The sequence below is a fragment of the Asterias amurensis genome, chromosome 9, assembly GCF_032118995.1.
Source record: "Asterias amurensis chromosome 9, ASM3211899v1".
Taxonomy (NCBI): Eukaryota; Metazoa; Echinodermata; class Asteroidea; order Forcipulatida; family Asteriidae; genus Asterias; species Asterias amurensis.
The window spans coordinates 3004785-3027482 of NC_092656.1; the positions used below are offsets into that span (position 1 = coordinate 3004785).

General features: G+C 40.6%; 1 pseudogene; it reads right to left on the minus strand.

Moving 5' to 3' along the window:
- Window positions 1–399: 399 nt before the first annotated feature.
- On the minus strand, window positions 400–21944 carry LOC139942267 (arrestin domain-containing protein 3-like; annotated as a pseudogene).
- Window positions 21945–22698: the final 754 nt, after the last annotated feature.

The following is a 22698-nucleotide window of genomic DNA, read 5'->3' on the forward strand; positions in this document are numbered from 1 at the left end:
AGGAGAACAATGAGTAGGCCTACATCAGTTAAAGACAGTGGAAACTATTGGTAATTACTCAAAATAGTTATTAGCATAGCTGTTGGTAGTACAAAACATTGCTACGAAACGGCTCCCTCTGAAGTAGCGTACTTTTCGATAAAGAAAAGAAATAATTTTCCACGAATTTGATTTTGAGACCTCAGATTTAGAATTATAGGTCGCGAAATCAAACATCTGAAAGCACACAACTTTGTGCGACAAGGGTTATTTTTCTTTCATTTTTAACTCGCAACTTCGACGACCGATTGAGATCAAATTTTCACAGGTTTGTTATATGCATATGTTGAGATACACTAAGTGAGAAGACTGATCAGTAACAATTACCAATAGTATCCACTTTCTTTAAACTTCATGGGATTAATGGCGGGAACCCGGTGGCTATTATCAACCGAAAGGTTGAAGTATGGATAACTAGGCACGAACTGACCGTCAATGACGTAATCCTCATCATTCCTTGCGTTGGCCAGTCTGTCTGTTTTGCCGACAGCCTCCTCGTAACTTGGGGGCGGAGGTTCATCACCAAATGGAGGGGCTAGACGTAAACAAAAATAATCAAAGGGATTTAGGGGAAATTGTTTATTGAAATAAAACCGCTTTATTGTGGGAACAAAATGTGAGCGTCCAAAATAATATGAAGGAAAACAAAGAATGGGCCTGCGGTTTTGAAGTCAAGCAGTATCCCGGTGCCGTTTACGGCTATACCACAGCACATTACTCTTCTAAGGAATTCGTCTTTATATGCAAAGTAGGTTTAGGAAAGGAACAAATCTCACCCGATGCTGCCATTGCTTTGGGGTAGTCTGGTGCCGTCGCAATAGCCGAAGGGTACGGCATACTTGCTGGTGGCGCAGTTGGTAAAGAAGCAGGGGTCCGTGCACGGAGAGGCACCGTACCAATTACTATCGGAAACTTCAACTTTCCGTTGTCGCCCTTGCACTGATAAACAAATTCAACAAATATAAATAATTGTTATGAGTATTAACGTTTGTTGGGACCAAAGAAATAGTTAAAGCGATTTCAGAAAATAATCTAGACAAAGTGGTTGGGGTCACTCTCTATGGCCCTTTTCGACACGGCTTCGGCTTTGGATTCGGCTTCAGGCTCCGTTGTCTCGTCTGAAGCCATCAGCCCCTATACAGTTTTATTGTCAAAACAACCGCGGGGGCATTTTAGAATGAGCCGAAATTGGCACCGATACCGTGGTTTCGAAAAGGACCTTTGGATGATGACCTGTCAAGTCATATTGTAAACAACGTGCGAACACGACCGAGTCTATACGCTATACGAAAAAAAAACTGTGTGGACGTTTGTAATTCTACATTTTTTGTTTAGACTTGGTTCCAAGTCTGCGATCGTAGTTTTTAGTCTACCCGATAGCCAATACATTATTGGTCTGAAATGAATCCTCTTTAAGACTAATCTCCGTCAGTACATGCTGGGGCGTGTGGTAGCTATAATCTGTGGGGCGTTTTTTTTCGTGGCTGATGCAAGTGAGGAATGACCATGATAATATCATGGTTATCAGACTTGAAATCTAGTCTACATTGGGTTTCAAATCCCTATGTCTCGTCATCGGGTCAACATATTCTAAACTCACCTGTATGGAATATTCTATATCGATGATGTTGCATCCAGGTAGACCCGTAGGTGGTACCGGAGGAATGGGCATCGGACCCAGGCTAAAGTCTTTCACCCTGCCTCGAGGAGTCGCTACCCTGACCCCCACAGCCCCAAGGATGTTCTCCACATGTTTCGTTTTGCTTGATTTCGAATAGAACGTTATTCTCTGTAATAGGGGTGTTCATACAAACAAAAAATGAAAACTTCTGAGGAAGTGAAATTGATAAAGTAAATATTAAACATTACAGAAAACGAAGTGAGGACAAAAACTCGCCTAAGATCACAGATTTACATAAAACTCGCTCAGTAAGCGTTTTATTCATTTTTGGCCAATAACGTAAGTGTGTATAGACTGCCAGCAACTGTTTTGTTAGCAAAAACGAATTCTGCAATCTTTTAAAAGTAATTGATGCTCGTACCTGCATAAACTTGGCGTGAAAATAACACGATTCTTCCCTGTCACGGTTGTCAACTTGGCCAGTGAGGTATATGCTCTCTCCGGGGACGTAGCCTTGTTTTGGTAAACCGACGGTAATTGATTCTTCCACAGTGGATCCACATCCACAGCAGTTGACGAGCTCCTTCGTCCTCTCGACTCCTGACTGTACAGAAGACACACCAAAATAGGCAACAATAATTATAAATGGTTTATCCTGCTGCTATTTGGGGGTCCATGTAAATTGTGTAGTTTCCCATTGACTTGTGTATGGTTGTGTAGTTTCCCATTGACTTGTGTAAGGTTGTGTAGTTTCCCATTGACTCGTGTATGGTTGTGTAGTATCCCAATGACTCGTGTATGGTTGTGAAGTGTCCTATTGACTCGTGTATGGTTGTGTAGTTTCCCATTGACTTGTGTACAGTTGTGTAGTTTCCCATTGACTTGTGTATGGTTGTGTAGTTTCCCATTGACTTGTGTATGGTTGTGTAGTTTCCCATTGACACGTGTATGGTTGTGAAGTGTCACATTGACTTGTGTATGGTTGCGGTTGTGTAGTTTCCATTGACTTGTGTATGGTTGTGTAGTTTCCCATTGACTTGTGTATGGTTGTGTAGTTTCCCATTGACTTGTGTATGGTTGTGTAGTTTCCCATTGACTTGTGTATGGTTGTGTAGTTTCCAATTGACATGTGTATGGTTGTGTTAATGGTTGTGTAGTTTCCCATTGACTTGTGTATGGTTGTGTAGTTTCCCATTGACTTGTGTACGGTTGTGTAGTTTCCCATTGACTCATGTATGACTGTGTAGTTTCCCATTGACTTGTGTATGGTTGTGTAGTTTCCAATTGACTCGTGTATGGTTGTGTAGTTTCCCATTGATTTGTGTATGGTTGTGTAGTTTCCCATTGACAAGTGTATGGTTGTGTAGTTTCCCATTGACTCGTGTATGGTTGAGTAGTTTCCCATTGACTTGTGTATGGTTGTGTAGTTTCCCATTGACTTGTGTACGGTTGTGTAGTTTCCCATTGACTCGTGTATGGTTGAGTAGTTTCCCATTGACTTGTGTATGGTTGTTTAGTTTCCCATTGACTTGTGTATGGTAATGTAGTTTCCCATTGACACGTGTATGGTTGTGAAGTGTCACATTGACTTGTGTATGGTTGCGGTTGTGTAGTTTCCCATTGACTTGTGTATGGTTGTGTAGTTTCCCATTGACTCGTGTATGGTTGTGTAGTTTCCCATTGACTTGTGTATGGTTCTGTAGTTTCCCATTCACTTGTGTATGGTTGTGTAGTTTCCCATTGACTCGTGTATGGTTGTGTAGTTTCCCATTGACTCGTGTATGGTTGTGTATTTTCCCATTGACTCGTGTATGGTTGTGTAGTTTCCAATTGACTTGTGTATGGTTGTGTAGTTTCTCTTTGACTTGTGTAAGGTTGTGTAGTTTCCCATTGACTCGTGTATGGCTGTGTAGTTTCCCATTGATTTGTGTATGGTTGTGTAGTTTCCCATTTGCTTGTGTATGGTTGTGTAGTTTCCCATTGACACAAGTATGGTTGTAAAGTATCCTATTGACTTGTGTATGGTTGTGTAGTTTCCCATTGACTTGTGTATGGTCGTGTAGTTTCCCATTGACTTGTGTATGGTTGTGTAGTTTCCCATTGACTTGTGTATGGTTGTGTAGTTTCCCATTGACTTGTGTATGGTTGTGTAGTTTCCAATTGACTCGTGTATGGTTGTGTGAATGGTTGTGTAGTTTCCCATTGACTTGTGTATGGTTGTAAAGTTTCCCATTGACTTGTGTACGGTTGTGTAGTTTCCCATTGACTCGTGTATGGTTGTGTAGTTTCCCATTGACTCGTGTATGGTTGTGTAGTTTCCCATTGACTCGTGTATGGCTGTGTGGTTTCCCATTAACTCGTGTATGGTTGTGTAGTTTCCCATTGACTCGTGTATGGTTGTGTAGTTTCCCATTAACTCGTGTATGGTTGTGTAGTTTCCAATTGACTTGTGTATGGTTGTGTAGTTTCCCATTGACTTGTGTATGGTTGTGTAGTTTCCCATTGACTCGTGTATGGTTGTGTAGTTTCCCATTGACTTGTGTATGGTTGTGTAGTTTCCAATTGACTCGTGTATGGTTGTTGAATGGTTGTGTAGTTTCCCATTGACTTGTGTATGGTTGTAAAGTTTCCCATTGACTTGTGTACGGTTGTGTAGTTTCCCATTGACTCGTGTATAGTTGTGTAGTTTCCCATTGACTTGTGTATGGTTGTGTAGTTTCCCATTGACTCGTGTATGGTTGTGTAGTTTCCCATTGACTCGTGTATGGCTGTGTGGTTTCCCATTAACTCGTGTATGGTTGTGTAGTTTCTCATTGACTCGTGTATGGTTGTGTAGTTTCCCATTTACTCGTGTATGGTTGTGTAGTTTCCAATTGACTTGTGTATGGTTGTGTAGTTTCCCATTGACTTGTGTATGGTTGTGTAGTTTCCCATTGACTCGTGTATGGTTGTGTAGTTTCCCATTGACTTGTGTATGGGTGTGTAGTTTCCCATTCACTTGTGTATGGTTGTGTAGTTTCCCATTGACTCGTGTATGGTTGTGTAGTTTCCCATTGACTCGTGTATGGTTGTGTATTTTCCCATTGACTCGTGTATGGTTGTGTAGTTTCCAATTGACTTGTGTATGGTTGTGTAGTTTCCCTTTGACTCGTGTAAGGTTGTGTAGTTTCCCATTGACTCGTGTATGGCTGTGTAGTTTCCCATTGATTTATGTATGGTTGTGTAGTTTCCCATTTGCTTGTGTATGGTTGTGTAGTTTCCCATTTACACAAGTATGGTTGTAAAGTATCCTATTGACTTGTGTATGGTTGTGTAGTTTCCCATTGACTTGTGTATGGTCGTGTAGTTTCCCATTGACTTGTGTATGGTTGTGTAGTTTCCCATTGACTTGTGTATGGTTGTGTAGTTTCCCATTGACTTGTGTATGGTTGTGTAGTTTCCCATTGACTTGTGTATGGTTGTAAAGTTTCCATTGACTTGTGTACGGTTGTGTAGTTTCCCATTGACTCGTGTATAGTTGTGTAGTTTCCCATTGACTTGTGTATGGTTGTGTAGTTTCCCATTGACTCGTGTATGGTTGTGTAGTTTCCCATTGACTCGTGTATGGCTGTGTAGTTTCCCATTAACTCGTGTATGGTTGTGTAGTTTCCCATTGACTCGTGTATGGTTGTGTAGTTTCCCTTTAACTCGTGTATGACAGACATGCCAACCTCTGGGATCACAAAACTGTATTCTGAAACCCCAAAACCTGTATTTTGCATCAAAAACCTGTATATTTTTTTTTCAACACGCGTAAACGTAGTTTTAAGCCCCGAGACAGGCAAAATAGAGAAGGTGTGAAGGCCATTAAGCTATCAAACAGCCTAATTAAACCAGTTAATTAAAACAAAAAAATAAAATAAAATAAAATAAAATAAAATAAAATAAAATTTTAAAAAATTAAAAAAATTAAAAAATTGGGCAGAGGTTTCCCTACGGGTGGTTAACCCAATGGAACAGGTTTTGTATGAAAAAAAGATATTGATAAATCATCTTAAAGACATTGATTAATCATATCCTATTTCATATAGAAACCCTTGTCAATTAAATAAATATTATTATCTTTGTCAAAAGAATTGACAAGTACAAAACAAAACCAATTTAATTTCAATGAAGAAGACAAAAAAACCAAATCATCCCAAAAAGTTTCGTTTGTTGTATTTGGGGGCATAGTTCTAGAATTTATCTCATAAAAATCTCGCTTCAGGCGATCTTTTGTGTCTTTATTTTGGCAAAAAATTCTTTTGCAAACTCGATTCGTCCGTTCACAAAACGACCGATACCATATAAGGGCATTTGACAACAGCGCCCTCTGTTGTTCAATGAATTGTGTTAGACTGGTGCCCTGTGAAATCGGGACGTCAGATAAACTGGAGTGTAGTATGCAATGCAGGTTTGTGCTACTAGCGTGCGTGCAATGATGGATGCGAGGGAATCTCCGTTGCGCTCGCTCGATGTGTGGTGAAAGTTGAATAAGGAATACCCCCGTGGAATAATAGAGTTCACTGGATAATCATTATCGGCCGTAAGTAGTCGGCCGAAAACTTATTTGTGTCAATAAAAAAATATTGAACTTGAGTTAAAAAAGGTCGCGATGGCCAACTGGGATAAAATTGTATTTTTGCGGTGGCGATGCTTAAAACCGTATTTTTTTTCAAAACCCGTATACCCGTATTTTTTACAAAAACCCGTACGAAATACGGGAGAAACATACTAGTTGGCATGTCTGGTATGGTTGTGTAGTTACCCGTTAATTGTGTTTGGTTATGAAGTGTCACATTGACTTGTGTATGGTTGTATAGTTTCCCATTGACTCGTGTATGGTTGTGTAGTTTCCCATTGACTTGTGTATGGTTGTGTAGTTTCCCTTTGACTCGTGAATGGTTGAGTAGTTTCCCATTGACTTGTGTATGGTTGTGTAGTTTCCCATTGACTTGTGTATGGTTGTGTAGTTTCCCATTGACACGTGTACGGTTGTGAAGTGTCACATTTACTCGTGTATGGTTGCGGTTGTGTAGTTTCCCATTGACTTGTGTATGGTTGTGTAGTCTTCCATTGACTCGTGTATGGTTGTGTAGTTTCCCATTGACTAATGTGTGGTTGTGTAGTTTCCCATTGACTTGTGTATGGTTGTGCAGTTTCCCATTGACTCGTGTATGGTTGTGTAGTTTCCCATTGACTCGTGTATGGTTGTGTAGTTTCCCATTGACTCGTGTATGGTTGTGTAGTTTCCCATTGACTCGTGTATGATTGTGTAGTTTCCCATTGACTTGTGTATTATTGTGTAGTGTCCCATTGACTTGTGTATGGTTGTGTAGTTTCCCATTGACATGTGTATGGTTGTAAAGTGTCCTATTGACTTTTGTATGGTTGTGTAGTTTCCCATTGACTTGTGTATGGTTGTGTAGTTTCCCATTGACTCGTGTATGGTTGTGTAGTTTCCCATTGACTTGTGTATGGTTGTATAGTTTCCCATCGACTTGTGTATGGTTGTGTAGTTTCCCATTGACTCTTGTATGGTTGTGTAGTTTCCCATTGACATGTGTATGTCTGTCAAGTGTCCTATTGACTTGTGTATGGTTGTGTAGTTTCCCATTGACATGTGTATGTCTGTCAAGTGTCCCATTGACATGTGTATGTTTGTAAAGTGTCCTACTGACTTGTGTATGGTTGTGTAGTTTCCCGTTGACTTGTGTATGGTTGTGTAGTTTCCCATTGACTTGTGTATGGCTGTGTTGTTTCCTATTGACTTGCGTATGGTTGTGTAGTTTCCCATTGACTTGTGTATGGTTGTGTAGTTTCCCATTGACTTGTGTATGGTTGTGTAGTTTCCCATTGACTCGTGTATGGTTGTGTAGTTTCCCATTGACTCGTGTATGGTTGTGTAGTTTCCCATTGACTTGTGTATGGTTGTGTAGTTTCCCATTGACTTGTGTATGGTTGTGTAGTTTCCCATTGACTTTTGTATGGTTGTGTAGTTTCCCATTGACTTTTGTATGGTTGTGTAGTTTCCCATTGACATGTGTATGGTTGTGTAGTTTCCCATTGACTTGTGTATGGTTGTGTAGTTTCCCATTGACTTGTGTATGGTTGTGCAGTTTCCCATTGACTCGTGTACGGTTGTGTAGTTTCCCATTGACTCGTGTATGGTTGTGTAGTTTCCCATTGACTCGTGTATGGTTGTGCAGTTTCCCATTGAATTGTGTATTGTTGTATAGTTTCCCATTGACTTGTGTATGGTTGTGTAGTTTCCCATTGACTCGTGTATGGTTGTGTAGTTTCCCATTGACATGTGTATGTTTGTAAAGTGTCCTACTGACTTGTGTATGGTTGTGTAGTTTCCCGTTGACTTGTGTATGGTTGTGTAGTTTCCCATTGACCTGTGTATGGTTGTGTAGTTTCCTATTGACTTGTGTATGGTTGTGTAGTTTCCCATTGACTTGTGTATGGTTGTGTAGTTTCCCATTGACTCGTGTATGGTTGTGTAGTTTCCCATTGACTCGTGTATGGTTGTGTAGTTTCCCATTGACTTGTGTATGGTTGTGTAGTTTCCCATTGACTTGTGTATGCTTGTGTAGTTTCCCATTGACTTTTGTATGGTTGTGTAGTTTCCCATTGGCATGTGTATGGTTGTGTAGTTTCCCATTGACTTGTGTATGGTTGTGTAGTTTCCCATTGACTTGTGTATGGTTGTAAAGTGTCCTATTGACTTGTGTATGGTTGTGTAGTTTCCCATTGACTTGTGTATGGTTGTGTTACCCGTTAATTGTGTATGGTTGTGAAGTGTCACCTTGACTTGTGTATGGTTTAGTAGTTTCCCATTGACTCGTGTATGGTTGTGTAGTTTCCCATTGACTTGTGTTTGGTTGTGTAGTTTCCCATTGACTTGTGTAAGTTGTGTAGTTTCCCATTGACTTGTGTGGTTGTGTAGTTTCCCATTGACTTGTGTATGGTTGTGTAGTTTCCCATTGACTTGTGTATGGTTGTGCAGTTTCCCTTTGACTTGTGTGTGGTTGTGTAGTTTCCCATTGACTTGTGTATGGTTGTGTAGTTTCCATTGACTCGTGTATGGTTGTGTGAATGTTTGTGTAGTTTCCCATTGACTTGTGTATGGTTGTGTAGTTTCCCATTGACTCGTGTATGGTTGTGTAGTTTCCCATTGACTCGTGTATGGTTGTGTAGTTTCCCATTGACTCGTGTATGGTTGTGTAGTTTCCCATTGACTCGTGTATGATTGTGTAGTTTCCCATTGACTTGTGTATTATTGTGTAGTTTCCCATTGACTCGTGTATGGTTGTGTAGTTTCCCATTGACATGTGTATGTTTGTAAAGTGTCCTACTGACTTGTGTATGGTTGTGTAGTTTCCCGTTGACTTGTGTATGGTTGTGTAGTTTCCCATTGACCTGTGTATGGTTGTGTAGTTTCCTATTGACTTGTGTATGGTTGTGTAGTTTCCCATTGACTTGTGTATGGTTGTGTAGTTTCCCATTGACTCGTGTATGGTTGTGTAGTTTCCCATTGACTCGTGTATGGTTGTGTAGTTTCCCATTGACTTGTGTATGGTTGTGTAGTTTCCCATTGACTTGTGTATGCTTGTGTAGTTTCCCATTGACTTTTGTATGGTTGTGTAGTTTCCCATTGGCATGTGTATGGTTGTGTAGTTTCCCATTGACTTGTGTATGGTTGTGTAGTTTCCCATTGACTTGTGTATGGTTGTAAAGTGTCCTATTGACTTGTGTATGGTTGTGTAGTTTCCCATTGACTTGTGTATGGTTGTGTTACCCGTTAATTGTGTATGGTTGTGAAGTGTCACCTTGACTTGTGTATGGTTTAGTAGTTTCCCATTGACTCGTGTATGGTTGTGTAGTTTCCCATTGACTTGTGTTTGGTTGTGTAGTTTCCCATTGACTTGTGTAAGTTGTGTAGTTTCCCATTGACTTGTGTGGTTGTGTAGTTTCCCATTGACTTGTGTATGGTTGTGTAGTTTCCCATTGACTTGTGTATGGTTGTGCAGTTTCCCTTTGACTTGTGTATCTGTGTAGTTTCCCATTGACTTGTGTATGGTTGTGTAGTTTCCATTGACTCGTGTATGGTTGTGTGAATGTTTGTGTAGTTTCCCATTGACTTGTGTATGGTTGTGTAGTTTCCCATTGACTCGTGTATGGTTGTGTAGTTTCCCATTGACTCGTGTATGGTTGTGTAGTTTCCCATTGACTCGTGTATGGTTGTGTAGTTTCCCATTGACTCGTGTATGATTGTGTAGTTTCCCATTGACTTGTGTATTATTGTGTAGTGTCCCATTGACTTGTGTATGGTTGTGTAGTTTCCCATTGACTCGTGTATGGTTGTGTAGTTTCCCATTGACTTGTGTATGGTTGTATAGTTTCCCATCGACTTGTGTATGGTTGTGTAGTTTCCCATTGACTCGTGTATGGTTGTGTAGTTTCCCATTGACATGTGTATGTCTGTCAAGTGTCCTATTGACTTGTGTATGGTTGTGTAGTTTCCCATTGACATGTGTATGTCTGTCAAGTGTCCCATTGACATGTGTATGTTTGTAAAGTGTCCTACTGACTTGTGTATGGTTGTGTAGTTTCCCGTTGACTTGTGTATGGTTGTGTAGTTTCCCATTGACTTGTGTATGGTTGTGTAGTTTCCTACTGACTTGCGTATGGTTGTGTAGTTTCCCATTGACTCGTGTATGGTTGTGTAGTTTCACATTGACTCGTGTATGGTTGTGTAGTTTCCCATTGACTTATGTATGGTTGTGTAGTTTCCCATTGACTTGTGTATGGTTGTGTAGTTTCCCATTGACTTTTGTATGGTTGTGTAGTTTCCCATTGACATGTGTATGGTTGTGTAGTTTCCCATTGACTTGTGTATGGTTGTGTAGTTTCCCATTGACTTGTGTATGGTTGTGCAGTTTCCCATTGACTCGTGTATGGTTGTGTAGTTTCCCATTGACTCGTGTATGGTTGTGTAGTTTCCCATTGACTTGTGTATTGTTGTATAGTTTCCCATTGACTTGTGTATGGTTGTGTAGTTTCCCATTGACATGTGTATGTTTGTAAAGTGTCCTACTGACTTGTGTATGGTTGTGTAGTTTCCCGTTGACTTGTGTATGGTTGTGTAGTTTCCCATTGACTTGTGTATGGTTGTTTAGTTTCCTATTGACTTGCGTATGGTTGTGTAGTTTCCCATTGACTTGTGTATGGTTGTGTAGTTTCCCATTGACTCGTGTATGGTTGTGTAGTTTCCCATTGACTCGTGTATGGTTGTGTAGTTTCCCATTGACTTGTGTATGGTTGTGTAGTTTCCCATTGACTTGTGTATGGTTGTGTTACCCGTTAATTGTGTATGGTTGTGAAGTGTCACCTTGACTTGTGTATGGTTTAGTAGTTTCCCATTGACTCGTGTATGGTTGTGTAGTTTCCCATTGACTTGTGTTTGGTTGTGTAGTTTCCCATTGACTTGTGTAAGTTGTGTAGTTTCCCATTGACTTGTGTGGTTGTGTAGTTTCCCATTGACTTGTGTATGGTTGTGTAGTTTCCCATTGACTTGTGTATGGTTGTGCAGTTTCCCTTTGACTTGTGTGTGGTTGTGTAGTTTCCCATTGACTTGTGTATGGTTGTGTAGTTTCCATTGACTCGTGTATGGTTGTGTGAATGTTTGTGTAGTTTCCCATTGACTTGTGTATGGTTGTGTAGTTTCCCATTGACTCGTGTATGGTTGTGTAGTTTCCCATTGACTCGTGTATGGTTGTGTAGTTTCCCATTGACTCGTGTATGGTTGTGTAGTTTCCCATTGACTCGTGTATGATTGTGTAGTTTCCCATTGACTTGTGTATTATTGTGTAGTGTCCCATTGACTTGTGTATGGTTGTGTAGTTTCCCATTGACATGTGTATGGTTGTAAAGTGTCCTATTGACTTTTGTATGGTTGTGTAGTTTCCCATTGAATTGTGTATTGTTGTATAGTTTCCCATTGACTTGTGTATGGTTGTGTAGTTTCCCATTGACTCGTGTATGGTTGTGTAGTTTCCCATTGACATGTGTATGTTTGTAAAGTGTCCTACTGACTTGTGTATGGTTGTGTAGTTTCCCGTTGACTTGTGTATGGTTGTGTAGTTTCCCATTGACCTGTGTATGGTTGTGTAGTTTCCTATTGACTTGTGTATGGTTGTGTAGTTTCCCATTGACTTGTGTATGGTTGTGTAGTTTCCCATTGACTCGTGTATGGTTGTGTAGTTTCCCATTGACTCGTGTATGGTTGTGTAGTTTCCCATTGACTTGTGTATGGTTGTGTAGTTTCCCATTGACTTGTGTATGCTTGTGTAGTTTCCCATTGACTTTTGTATGGTTGTGTAGTTTCCCATTGGCATGTGTATGGTTGTGTAGTTTCCCATTGACTTGTGTATGGTTGTGTAGTTTCCCATTGACTTGTGTATGGTTGTAAAGTGTCCTATTGACTTGTGTATGGTTGTGTAGTTTCCCATTGACTTGTGTATGGTTGTGTTACCCGTTAATTGTGTATGGTTGTGAAGTGTCACCTTGACTTGTGTATGGTTTAGTAGTTTCCCATTGACTCGTGTATGGTTGTGTAGTTTCCCATTGACTTGTGTTTGGTTGTGTAGTTTCCCATTGACTTGTGTAAGTTGTGTAGTTTCCCATTGACTTGTGTGGTTGTGTAGTTTCCCATTGACTTGTGTATGGTTGTGTAGTTTCCCATTGACTTGTGTATGGTTGTGCAGTTTCCCTTTGACTTGTGTGTGGTTGTGTAGTTTCCCATTGACTTGTGTATGGTTGTGTAGTTTCCATTGACTCGTGTATGGTTGTGTGAATGTTTGTGTAGTTTCCCATTGACTTGTGTATGGTTGTGTAGTTTCCCATTGACTCGTGTATGGTTGTGTAGTTTCCCATTGACTCGTGTATGGTTGTGTAGTTTCCCATTGACTCGTGTATGGTTGTGTAGTTTCCCATTGACTCGTGTATGATTGTGTAGTTTCCCATTGACTTGTGTATTATTGTGTAGTTTCCCATTGACTCGTGTATGGTTGTGTAGTTTCCCATTGACATGTGTATGTTTGTAAAGTGTCCTACTGACTTGTGTATGGTTGTGTAGTTTCCCGTTGACTTGTGTATGGTTGTGTAGTTTCCCATTGACCTGTGTATGGTTGTGTAGTTTCCTATTGACTTGTGTATGGTTGTGTAGTTTCCCATTGACTTGTGTATGGTTGTGTAGTTTCCCATTGACTCGTGTATGGTTGTGTAGTTTCCCATTGACTCGTGTATGGTTGTGTAGTTTCCCATTGACTTGTGTATGGTTGTGTAGTTTCCCATTGACTTGTGTATGCTTGTGTAGTTTCCCATTGACTTTTGTATGGTTGTGTAGTTTCCCATTGGCATGTGTATGGTTGTGTAGTTTCCCATTGACTTGTGTATGGTTGTGTAGTTTCCCATTGACTTGTGTATGGTTGTAAAGTGTCCTATTGACTTGTGTATGGTTGTGTAGTTTCCCATTGACTTGTGTATGGTTGTGTTACCCGTTAATTGTGTATGGTTGTGAAGTGTCACCTTGACTTGTGTATGGTTTAGTAGTTTCCCATTGACTCGTGTATGGTTGTGTAGTTTCCCATTGACTTGTGTTTGGTTGTGTAGTTTCCCATTGACTTGTGTAAGTTGTGTAGTTTCCCATTGACTTGTGTGGTTGTGTAGTTTCCCATTGACTTGTGTATGGTTGTGTAGTTTCCCATTGACTTGTGTATGGTTGTGCAGTTTCCCTTTGACTTGTGTATCTGTGTAGTTTCCCATTGACTTGTGTATGGTTGTGTAGTTTCCATTGACTCGTGTATGGTTGTGTGAATGTTTGTGTAGTTTCCCATTGACTTGTGTATGGTTGTGTAGTTTCCCATTGACTCGTGTATGGTTGTGTAGTTTCCCATTGACTCGTGTATGGTTGTGTAGTTTCCCATTGACTCGTGTATGGTTGTGTAGTTTCCCATTGACTCGTGTATGATTGTGTAGTTTCCCATTGACTTGTGTATTATTGTGTAGTGTCCCATTGACTTGTGTATGGTTGTGTAGTTTCCCATTGACTCGTGTATGGTTGTGTAGTTTCCCATTGACTTGTGTATGGTTGTATAGTTTCCCATCGACTTGTGTATGGTTGTGTAGTTTCCCATTGACTCGTGTATGGTTGTGTAGTTTCCCATTGACATGTGTATGTCTGTCAAGTGTCCTATTGACTTGTGTATGGTTGTGTAGTTTCCCATTGACATGTGTATGTCTGTCAAGTGTCCCATTGACATGTGTATGTTTGTAAAGTGTCCTACTGACTTGTGTATGGTTGTGTAGTTTCCCGTTGACTTGTGTATGGTTGTGTAGTTTCCCATTGACTTGTGTATGGTTGTGTAGTTTCCTACTGACTTGCGTATGGTTGTGTAGTTTCCCATTGACTCGTGTATGGTTGTGTAGTTTCACATTGACTCGTGTATGGTTGTGTAGTTTCCCATTGACTTATGTATGGTTGTGTAGTTTCCCATTGACTTGTGTATGGTTGTGTAGTTTCCCATTGACTTTTGTATGGTTGTGTAGTTTCCCATTGACATGTGTATGGTTGTGTAGTTTCCCATTGACTTGTGTATGGTTGTGTAGTTTCCCATTGACTTGTGTATGGTTGTGCAGTTTCCCATTGACTCGTGTATGGTTGTGTAGTTTCCCATTGACTCGTGTATGGTTGTGTAGTTTCCCATTGACTTGTGTATTGTTGTATAGTTTCCCATTGACTTGTGTATGGTTGTGTAGTTTCCCATTGACATGTGTATGTTTGTAAAGTGTCCTACTGACTTGTGTATGGTTGTGTAGTTTCCCGTTGACTTGTGTATGGTTGTGTAGTTTCCCATTGACTTGTGTATGGTTGTTTAGTTTCCTATTGACTTGCGTATGGTTGTGTAGTTTCCCATTGACTTGTGTATGGTTGTGTAGTTTCCCATTGACTCGTGTATGGTTGTGTAGTTTCCCATTGACTCGTGTATGGTTGTGTAGTTTCCCATTGACTTGTGTATGGTTGTGTAGTTTCCCATTGACTTGTGTATGGTTGTGTTACCCGTTAATTGTGTATGGTTGTGAAGTGTCACCTTGACTTGTGTATGGTTTAGTAGTTTCCCATTGACTCGTGTATGGTTGTGTAGTTTCCCATTGACTTGTGTTTGGTTGTGTAGTTTCCCATTGACTTGTGTAAGTTGTGTAGTTTCCCATTGACTTGTGTGGTTGTGTAGTTTCCCATTGACTTGTGTATGGTTGTGTAGTTTCCCATTGACTTGTGTATGGTTGTGCAGTTTCCCTTTGACTTGTGTGTGGTTGTGTAGTTTCCCATTGACTTGTGTATGGTTGTGTAGTTTCCATTGACTCGTGTATGGTTGTGTGAATGTTTGTGTAGTTTCCCATTGACTTGTGTATGGTTGTGTAGTTTCCCATTGACTCGTGTATGGTTGTGTAGTTTCCCATTGACTCGTGTATGGTTGTGTAGTTTCCCATTGACTCGTGTATGGTTGTGTAGTTTCCCATTGACTCGTGTATGATTGTGTAGTTTCCCATTGACTTGTGTATTATTGTGTAGTGTCCCATTGACTTGTGTATGGTTGTGTAGTTTCCCATTGACATGTGTATGGTTGTAAAGTGTCCTATTGACTTTTGTATGGTTGTGTAGTTTCCCATTGACTTGTGTATGGTTGTGTAGTTTCCCATTGACTCGTGTATGGTTGTGTAGTTTCCCATTGACTTGTGTATGGTTGTATAGTTTCCCATCGACTTGTGTATGGTTGTGTAGTTTCCCATTGACTCGTGTATGGTTGTGTAGTTTCCCATTGACATGTGTATGTCTGTCAAGTGTCCTATTGACTTGTGTATGGTTGTGTAGTTTCCCATTGACATGTGTATGTCTGTCAAGTGTCCCATTGACATGTGTATGTTTGTAAAGTGTCCTACTGACTTGTGTATGGTTGTGTAGTTTCCCGTTGACTTGTGTATGGTTGTGTAGTTTCCCATTGACTTGTGTATGGTTGTGTAGTTTCCTACTGACTTGCGTATGGTTGTGTAGTTTCCCATTGACTCGTGTTTGGTTGTGTAGTTTCACATTGACTCGTGTATGGTTGTGTAGTTTCCCATTGACTTATGTATGGTTGTGTAGTTTCCCATTGACTTGTGTATGGTTGTGTAGTTTCCCATTGACTTTTGTATGGTTGTGTAGTTTCCCATTGACATGTGTATGGTTGTGTAGTTTCCCATTGACTTGTGTATGGTTGTGTAGTTTCCCATTGACTTGTGTATGGTTGTGCAGTTTCCCATTGACTCGTGTATGGTTGTGTAGTTTCCCATTGACTCGTGTATGGTTGTGTAGTTTCCCATTGACTTGTGTATTGTTGTATAGTTTCCCATTGACTTGTGTATGGTTGTGTAGTTTCCCATTGACATGTGTATGTTTGTAAAGTGTCCTACTGACTTGTGTATGGTTGTGTAGTTTCCCGTTGACTTGTGTATGGTTGTGTAGTTTCCCATTGACTTGTGTATGGTTGTTTAGTTTCCTATTGACTTGCGTATGGTTGTGTAGTTTCCCATTGACTTGTGTATGGTTGTGTAGTTTCCCATTGACTCGTGTATGGTTGTGTAGTTTCCCATTGACTCGTGTATGGTTGTGTAGTTTCCCATTGACTTGTGTATGGTTGTGTAGTTTCCCATTGACTTGTGTATGGTTGTGTAGTTTCCCATTGACTTTTGTATGGTTGTGTAGTTTCCCATTGACATGTGTATGGTTGTGTAGTTTCCCATTGACTTGTGTATGGTTGTAAAGTGTCCTATTGACTTGTGTATGGTTGTGTAGTTTCCCATTGACTTGTGTATGGTTGTGTTACCCGTTAATTGTGTATGGTTGTGAAGTGTCACCTTGACTTGTGTATGGTTTAGTAGTTTCCCATTGACTCGTGTATGGTTGTGTAGTTTCCCATTGACTTGTGTTTGGTTGTGTAGTTTCCCATTGACTTGTGTATGGTTGTGTAGTTTCCCATTGACTTGTGTGGTTGTGTAGTTTCCCATTGACTTGTGTATGGTTGTGTAGTTTCCCATTGACTTGTGTATGGTTGTGCAGTTTCCCTTTGACTTGTGTGTGGTTGTGTAGTTTCCCATTGACTTGTGTATGGTTGTGTAGTTTCCATTGACTCGTGTATGGTTGTGTGAATGTTTGTGTAGTTTCCCATTGACTTGTGTATGGTTGTGTAGTTTCCCATTGACTTGTGTATGGTTGTAAAGTGTCCTATTGACTTGTGTATGGTTGTGTAGTTTCCCATTGACTTGTGTATGGTTGTGAAATAAACAATGTATGAAAATAAAAAGTACATTCACACGTAATAGAATCACACTCGCATTGTCAGAGCATCAATGTGATCAATCAAGATCAGCCCTTCATCTTTGGCGGTTGGCATGGTTCAGTCTCCATATGTGAATATTATTGCATCGGGAATGGAGCTTTGATTGATCTTATTGCCCGATACAATATTATAGCTTGACTACTCTATTGTGTTGAGGAGAATGGATGAGAAAGTGTAGATTCGTACGTGAATAGAATGTGCGATCCGAAGGCGAATAAATTGTAATCACGAATCTACATGAGTCTATTCTCTGACTTAAACTATTTCACCCATCTGACAGTTTCAATGACTTTGGTTTCTAAATCATAATGGTAACATCATTACAACTATTTTACAAAATAAATAGACAGGCTTACAACTTATCGAGAATAATAAAAATAATCTACACTTTCAACACAAATGCCTTGCGGCCATCCGGCCGAAACCACCCCCATCGTTTAACCATAGGGACCGAGTTGACTTGGGACCGAGTTGACTTGGGACCGAGTTGACTTGGAACCGAGTTGACTGGGACCGAGTTGACTTGGGACCGAGTTGATCGGTGCCCTACCTGCTTTAGGGCTGGCCCGAGGTGCACGACGTCACAGTGAGGACGAGTGATCGTTTGATTAGCTCTTGTCAGGGGCTTCCTCAATGAGCACCGCGGGGTCGTCACAGGGAATTCGCAATCGAACGCACCCAAAGTTCTGAGCATGTTCACATTACCGAGAACAATGGATTTATCTGGCAAGTTTGCTGCCACCTAGTGTTCCAAAAGCATCCATTATCGTTTTAGTGGTTTGCACTATTATATGGTCAACATGTTCAATTGTTAAGAACACGAACGTGCATTAAACGAGGAAAAGAACATTGAAGACACAAATTTGGGATATGACTTGTGTATGGTTGTGTAGTTTCCCATTGACTTGTGTATGGTTGTGTAGTTTCCCATTGACTTGTGTATGGTTGTGTAGTTTCCCTTTGACTTTTGTATGGTTGTGTAGTTTCCCATTGACTTGTGTATGGTTGTGTAGTTTCCCATTGACTTGTGTATGGTTGTGTAGTTTCCCATTGACTTGTGTATGGTTGTGTAGTTTCCCATTGACTTGTGTATGGTTGTAAAGTGTCCTATTGACTTGTGTATGGTTGTGTAGTTTCCCATTGACTTGTGTATGGTTGTGAAATAAACAATGTATGAAAATAAAAAGTACATTCACACGTAATAGAATCACACTCGCATTGTCAGAGCATCAATGTGATCAATCAAGATCAGCCCTTCATCTTTGGCGGTTGGCATGGTTCAGTCTCCATATGTGAATATTATTGCATCGGGAATGGAGCTTTGATTGATCTTATTGCCCGATACAATATTATAGCTTGACTACTCTATTGTGTTGAGGAGAATGGATGAGAAAGTGTAGATTCGTACGTGAATAGAATGTGCGATCCGAAGGCGAATAAATTGTAATCACGAATCTACATGAGTCTATTCTCTGACTTAAACTATTTCACCCATCTGACAGTTTCAATGACTTTGGTTTCTAAATCATAATGGTAACATCATTACAACTATTTTACAAAATAAATAGACAGGCTTACAACTTATCGAGAATAACATAAAATAATCTACACTTTCAACACAAATGCCTTGCGGCCATCCGGCCGAAACCACCCCCATCGTTTAACCATAGGGACCGAGTTGACTTGGGACCGAGTTGACTTGGGACCGAGTTGACTTGGAACCGAGTTGACTGGGACCGAGTTGACTTGGGACCGAGTTGATCGGTGCCCTGCCTGCTTTAGGGCTGGCCCGAGGTGCACGACGTCACAGTGAGGACGAGTGATCGTTTGATTAGCTCTTGTCAGGGGCTTCCTCAATGAGCACCGCGGGGTCGTCACAGGGAATTCGCAATCGAACGCACCCAAAGTTCTGAGCATGTTCACATTACCGAGAACAATGGATTTATCTGGCAAGTTTGCTGCCACCTAGTGTTCCAAAAGCATCCATTATCGTTTTAGTGGTTTGCACTATTATATGGTCAACATGTTCAATTGTTAAGAACACGAACGTGCATTAAACGAGGAAAAGAACATTGAAGACACAAATTTGGGATATGTCTAGTGAAGGCACAAACTTGCGCTTGCGGTATGAGGTTCAAGTCTACCATGGGTCCGGTCACACTAAACAGCTTCTCTCTTTTGAAGGTTTTATTGGAAAAGGTCCTGATGAGCGACAGTGTTGCCTTCACTTTGTACCTCACGTACCCATATTTGTGTTCGAATGGAGACGGCAGCATTCCAGTAGGGAGTTGAAATGAAAAGGGTTAGGCATGGGTTCCTGGTAGGATGTTCAGCTTATTAGAAGAACGCTGATGTTTCCCTGTAACGTTTTACAAGTAATTTTCCATTATAAATAATAGAAAAAATGCATCTTACTCAAGGACATAATAATCCGTGTACGACCGGAACCCGAGCCCACACTGCAATGACTTAACCACAAGCACTTGAACTTGATGCTCTGAATCACTCGATCATAATAATTAATAATAATAATATTACGAGTTTTTACATAGCGCCTTTTCCGAACACCCGAAGGGTGTCCCAAAGCGCTTCAAATTATTACCCCTGGCAATTGGGCCTAAATCATTTCGTAGACCATCTCAGCTCCCGGATACAGCCTTTGGCTAAAAAATAGTGCTACTCGGCCAATTAAAAACCAATTAAAAAAATCAATCTCTGCCCTCACAGGTACCCATTTACCCCTGGGTGGAGTTGCTAAGTCACGACCAGGATTCGAACCAACACTCACTGCTGAACAGAATCACCAGAGCATGATATCGGTGTTCTTATCTGCTCGGCTATTACGCCCTTTCAGAAACCAAAAGTTTCACAATATGAGTTTTTATTAGTAAAAGAATAAATGAAACAAATAATAAAGTCGGATTTATCATATACCATTGCCGAAGATCACAAAGATGGTGTCAAAGTATCTCTCCTTGTTGGTGTGGGTCACTGTTCGCGTATCCCCATTGCCGTTACTTTTAGTGGTGGTCCACTTTGTTTTCGCTTTTCCTTTAACCTTCACCCATATACCTGATCATCAGAAACCGTTGAAACAAAGATAAAGCCGACGAAAACATGTTCAGTTTACTGCCCTTCTCCTTTTCACAGGTCACTCATTTTTTCCCTTTTTTACGATCTCTCCAACGATAAAAATAAGTATTTTTGGGGAAATAGTCCAGTCGGTTGTTTTTTTTTTTAAATGTGACGGGTGGCTCTTTCGAAAAAGATTTTTTTTTTTTTTTTTTTAAACCGCAAACCCCACCCCACCCCGCCCCACCCCGGTCACACATCCCCTATAGTTATTTATTATGTATTAATTTCTTATTTGTTTGTATAGTTTGCGCAACTGCTCAAAACCGAACGGTAAAGGGCACGAGAGGAAATTAGATGAAAGGGGGGCCAAATGGGGCAAAACCATGCAATTAGAACCCGGTATGTTGGGATCCACTGCAAATTTGTTGGTCAAAAAATGTGTTGGGTAAATGCATTACTAATTTGTTGGTCACAAATAATGGACGTTGGTTAAACAAAACCGTTGCCCAACACGCTTGGGCAAAGTTGACCAAATTATTGGTTAACTGATTGGTCCAATGTGTACATTATTGTAGTTGGGCAAGATTTGCCCGAGAAGTTGGTCAAAATTACCACAGTTACCAATGGTGTTGTGAACAAAGCTTTCTGGTTGTTGAGCAAAGTTCCCGGTGCGCATTCTATTATTGCAAGATGTTCGTGCTGTATATGTAGTAGTATAGTAGGCCATACACATACACACACAAGCAACATCATGGCGGCTGGCTGTCAAAAATACTCTTCGAGATTGGGGAATTTAGTGCTTCACTGAAACATTATAGGTAAGATGCTAACAACAACCAATATTTAAAGGTACACCCATAGAATACACTGATTCATGTGTAGGGACACAGTTTAGTTTTCAGAAGTAAATTAGGACGGAGTCCACCGTGCATAGATGATATTTACTCCCGTGTAGTGGGGGAATGGCTGCACAGTACGTTAACAGTCGTTAACGATCGAAAGACAAGGGTTGGATTAAATCCGTTGTGTTCCAGAATTTTTGATTGGGCTCAGTTATCTTGTAAAAATTATTTAAAGCCAATATAACTTGGAAATTATAACTAAAAAAAGAAGGACAAAAAATGGGGAAAAAGCAGTGAACACTGTTGATTGCTGACTCTTTTACGAGGTTACTTCTGACATTTATTTACCTCATCAGATCGAAAAATACTACGCTGCCCAGCTTCTAGCAGATACAACAAAGCAGAAGTTGAAGCAAAAGTGAAGAGGAATGGCTGGCTGAAAACATCATATACTGCACATATCAGATGACTCCAGAGTGGAAAGAGTACCGCAAATTAGATGCCCTTTTCCGAATTGAAGTTTTTGTTGCATCATTTTACGTTTTAAAAAAAGGGCACTCATCTTCCTCTTTTTGAAAAAAAAAACAGACGATCAACGTATTTTCTTTTTGACCTAACCAACAACTGAATAAAGGAGTAACCAACAAAATACTCAATCATTGCTACTTTTGTTGACACAACCTTTGCCCAACACGGTTGCCCAACGTTGGTTCTAATGTCAACTGACTACATTATTGGGTAACATTTTAACCAACATAATGGTAAACATTCATGGTGTACATTCTTCTAGCCCTCCTGATCCTGGCCGCGGACCTGTACGATAACCTGACCACTGATAACGTCACCAGGAGAAAACACGTTCGTATTATGATCGAGCGTAATCGCCAGTGCCTTTAGTCTGCTCATGTTTCTGTCCTTTGGTCGTCTGAGAATTCAACGCCGTTTGTAGTCTTTTCGCTCAGGGAAAGTTTCACTCACTCTGTGTACGTGCGAGACCTACAGGTTGACAAACAACTCAACCACGGCAGCTTTTATCCAAACACCTACTACTATAGGCATATCTATACTATTAAAAGCGTAACCTGCGCCATCTTGGATTGAAAATTAGAAGGTCCAGTGGTATGGCATCCTTGTGGAATTCAACACGGTTGTTTGTGTGGAATTCAATACGTTTGTGTGGTTTCAGACGTCGGGTTGCAAGTCTGCAAAACCCGGATCCAAACTCGCACTTACAAGTCATGTGATTGGAGGAAGTTTGGGCGGCGACCGTGCGTCAACCACTGGTCGATGTTGTTACCAGGGGTGCGTTCCACTCGCGCAAACGTTGCCAACAGTTGCGCACGTTCGCCAACATTTTCAAGTGGAACGAGTTGTTCGCTGCCACCACTGGCGAACGTTGGCAACTTTAGGCGAACATACTTCGGAGGTGTTGGCGAGTGGTTTTTAAAATGGCGGACAAGCAGACGGTATTATTTCTTTGTCACAAACATAATTACATTGTATTTTCGGTGGATGATAATGCAGATTTGGATTAACAAAGTTAATTAATTGATGTAATGATGTCAAAAAGAGGACTATTGCAGCAAAAACAAAGTAAAAAAAAAATACGTATGGTGCGCGCCATCTTCATTTCAGGGCGCCGCCATATTGACATCGCGTA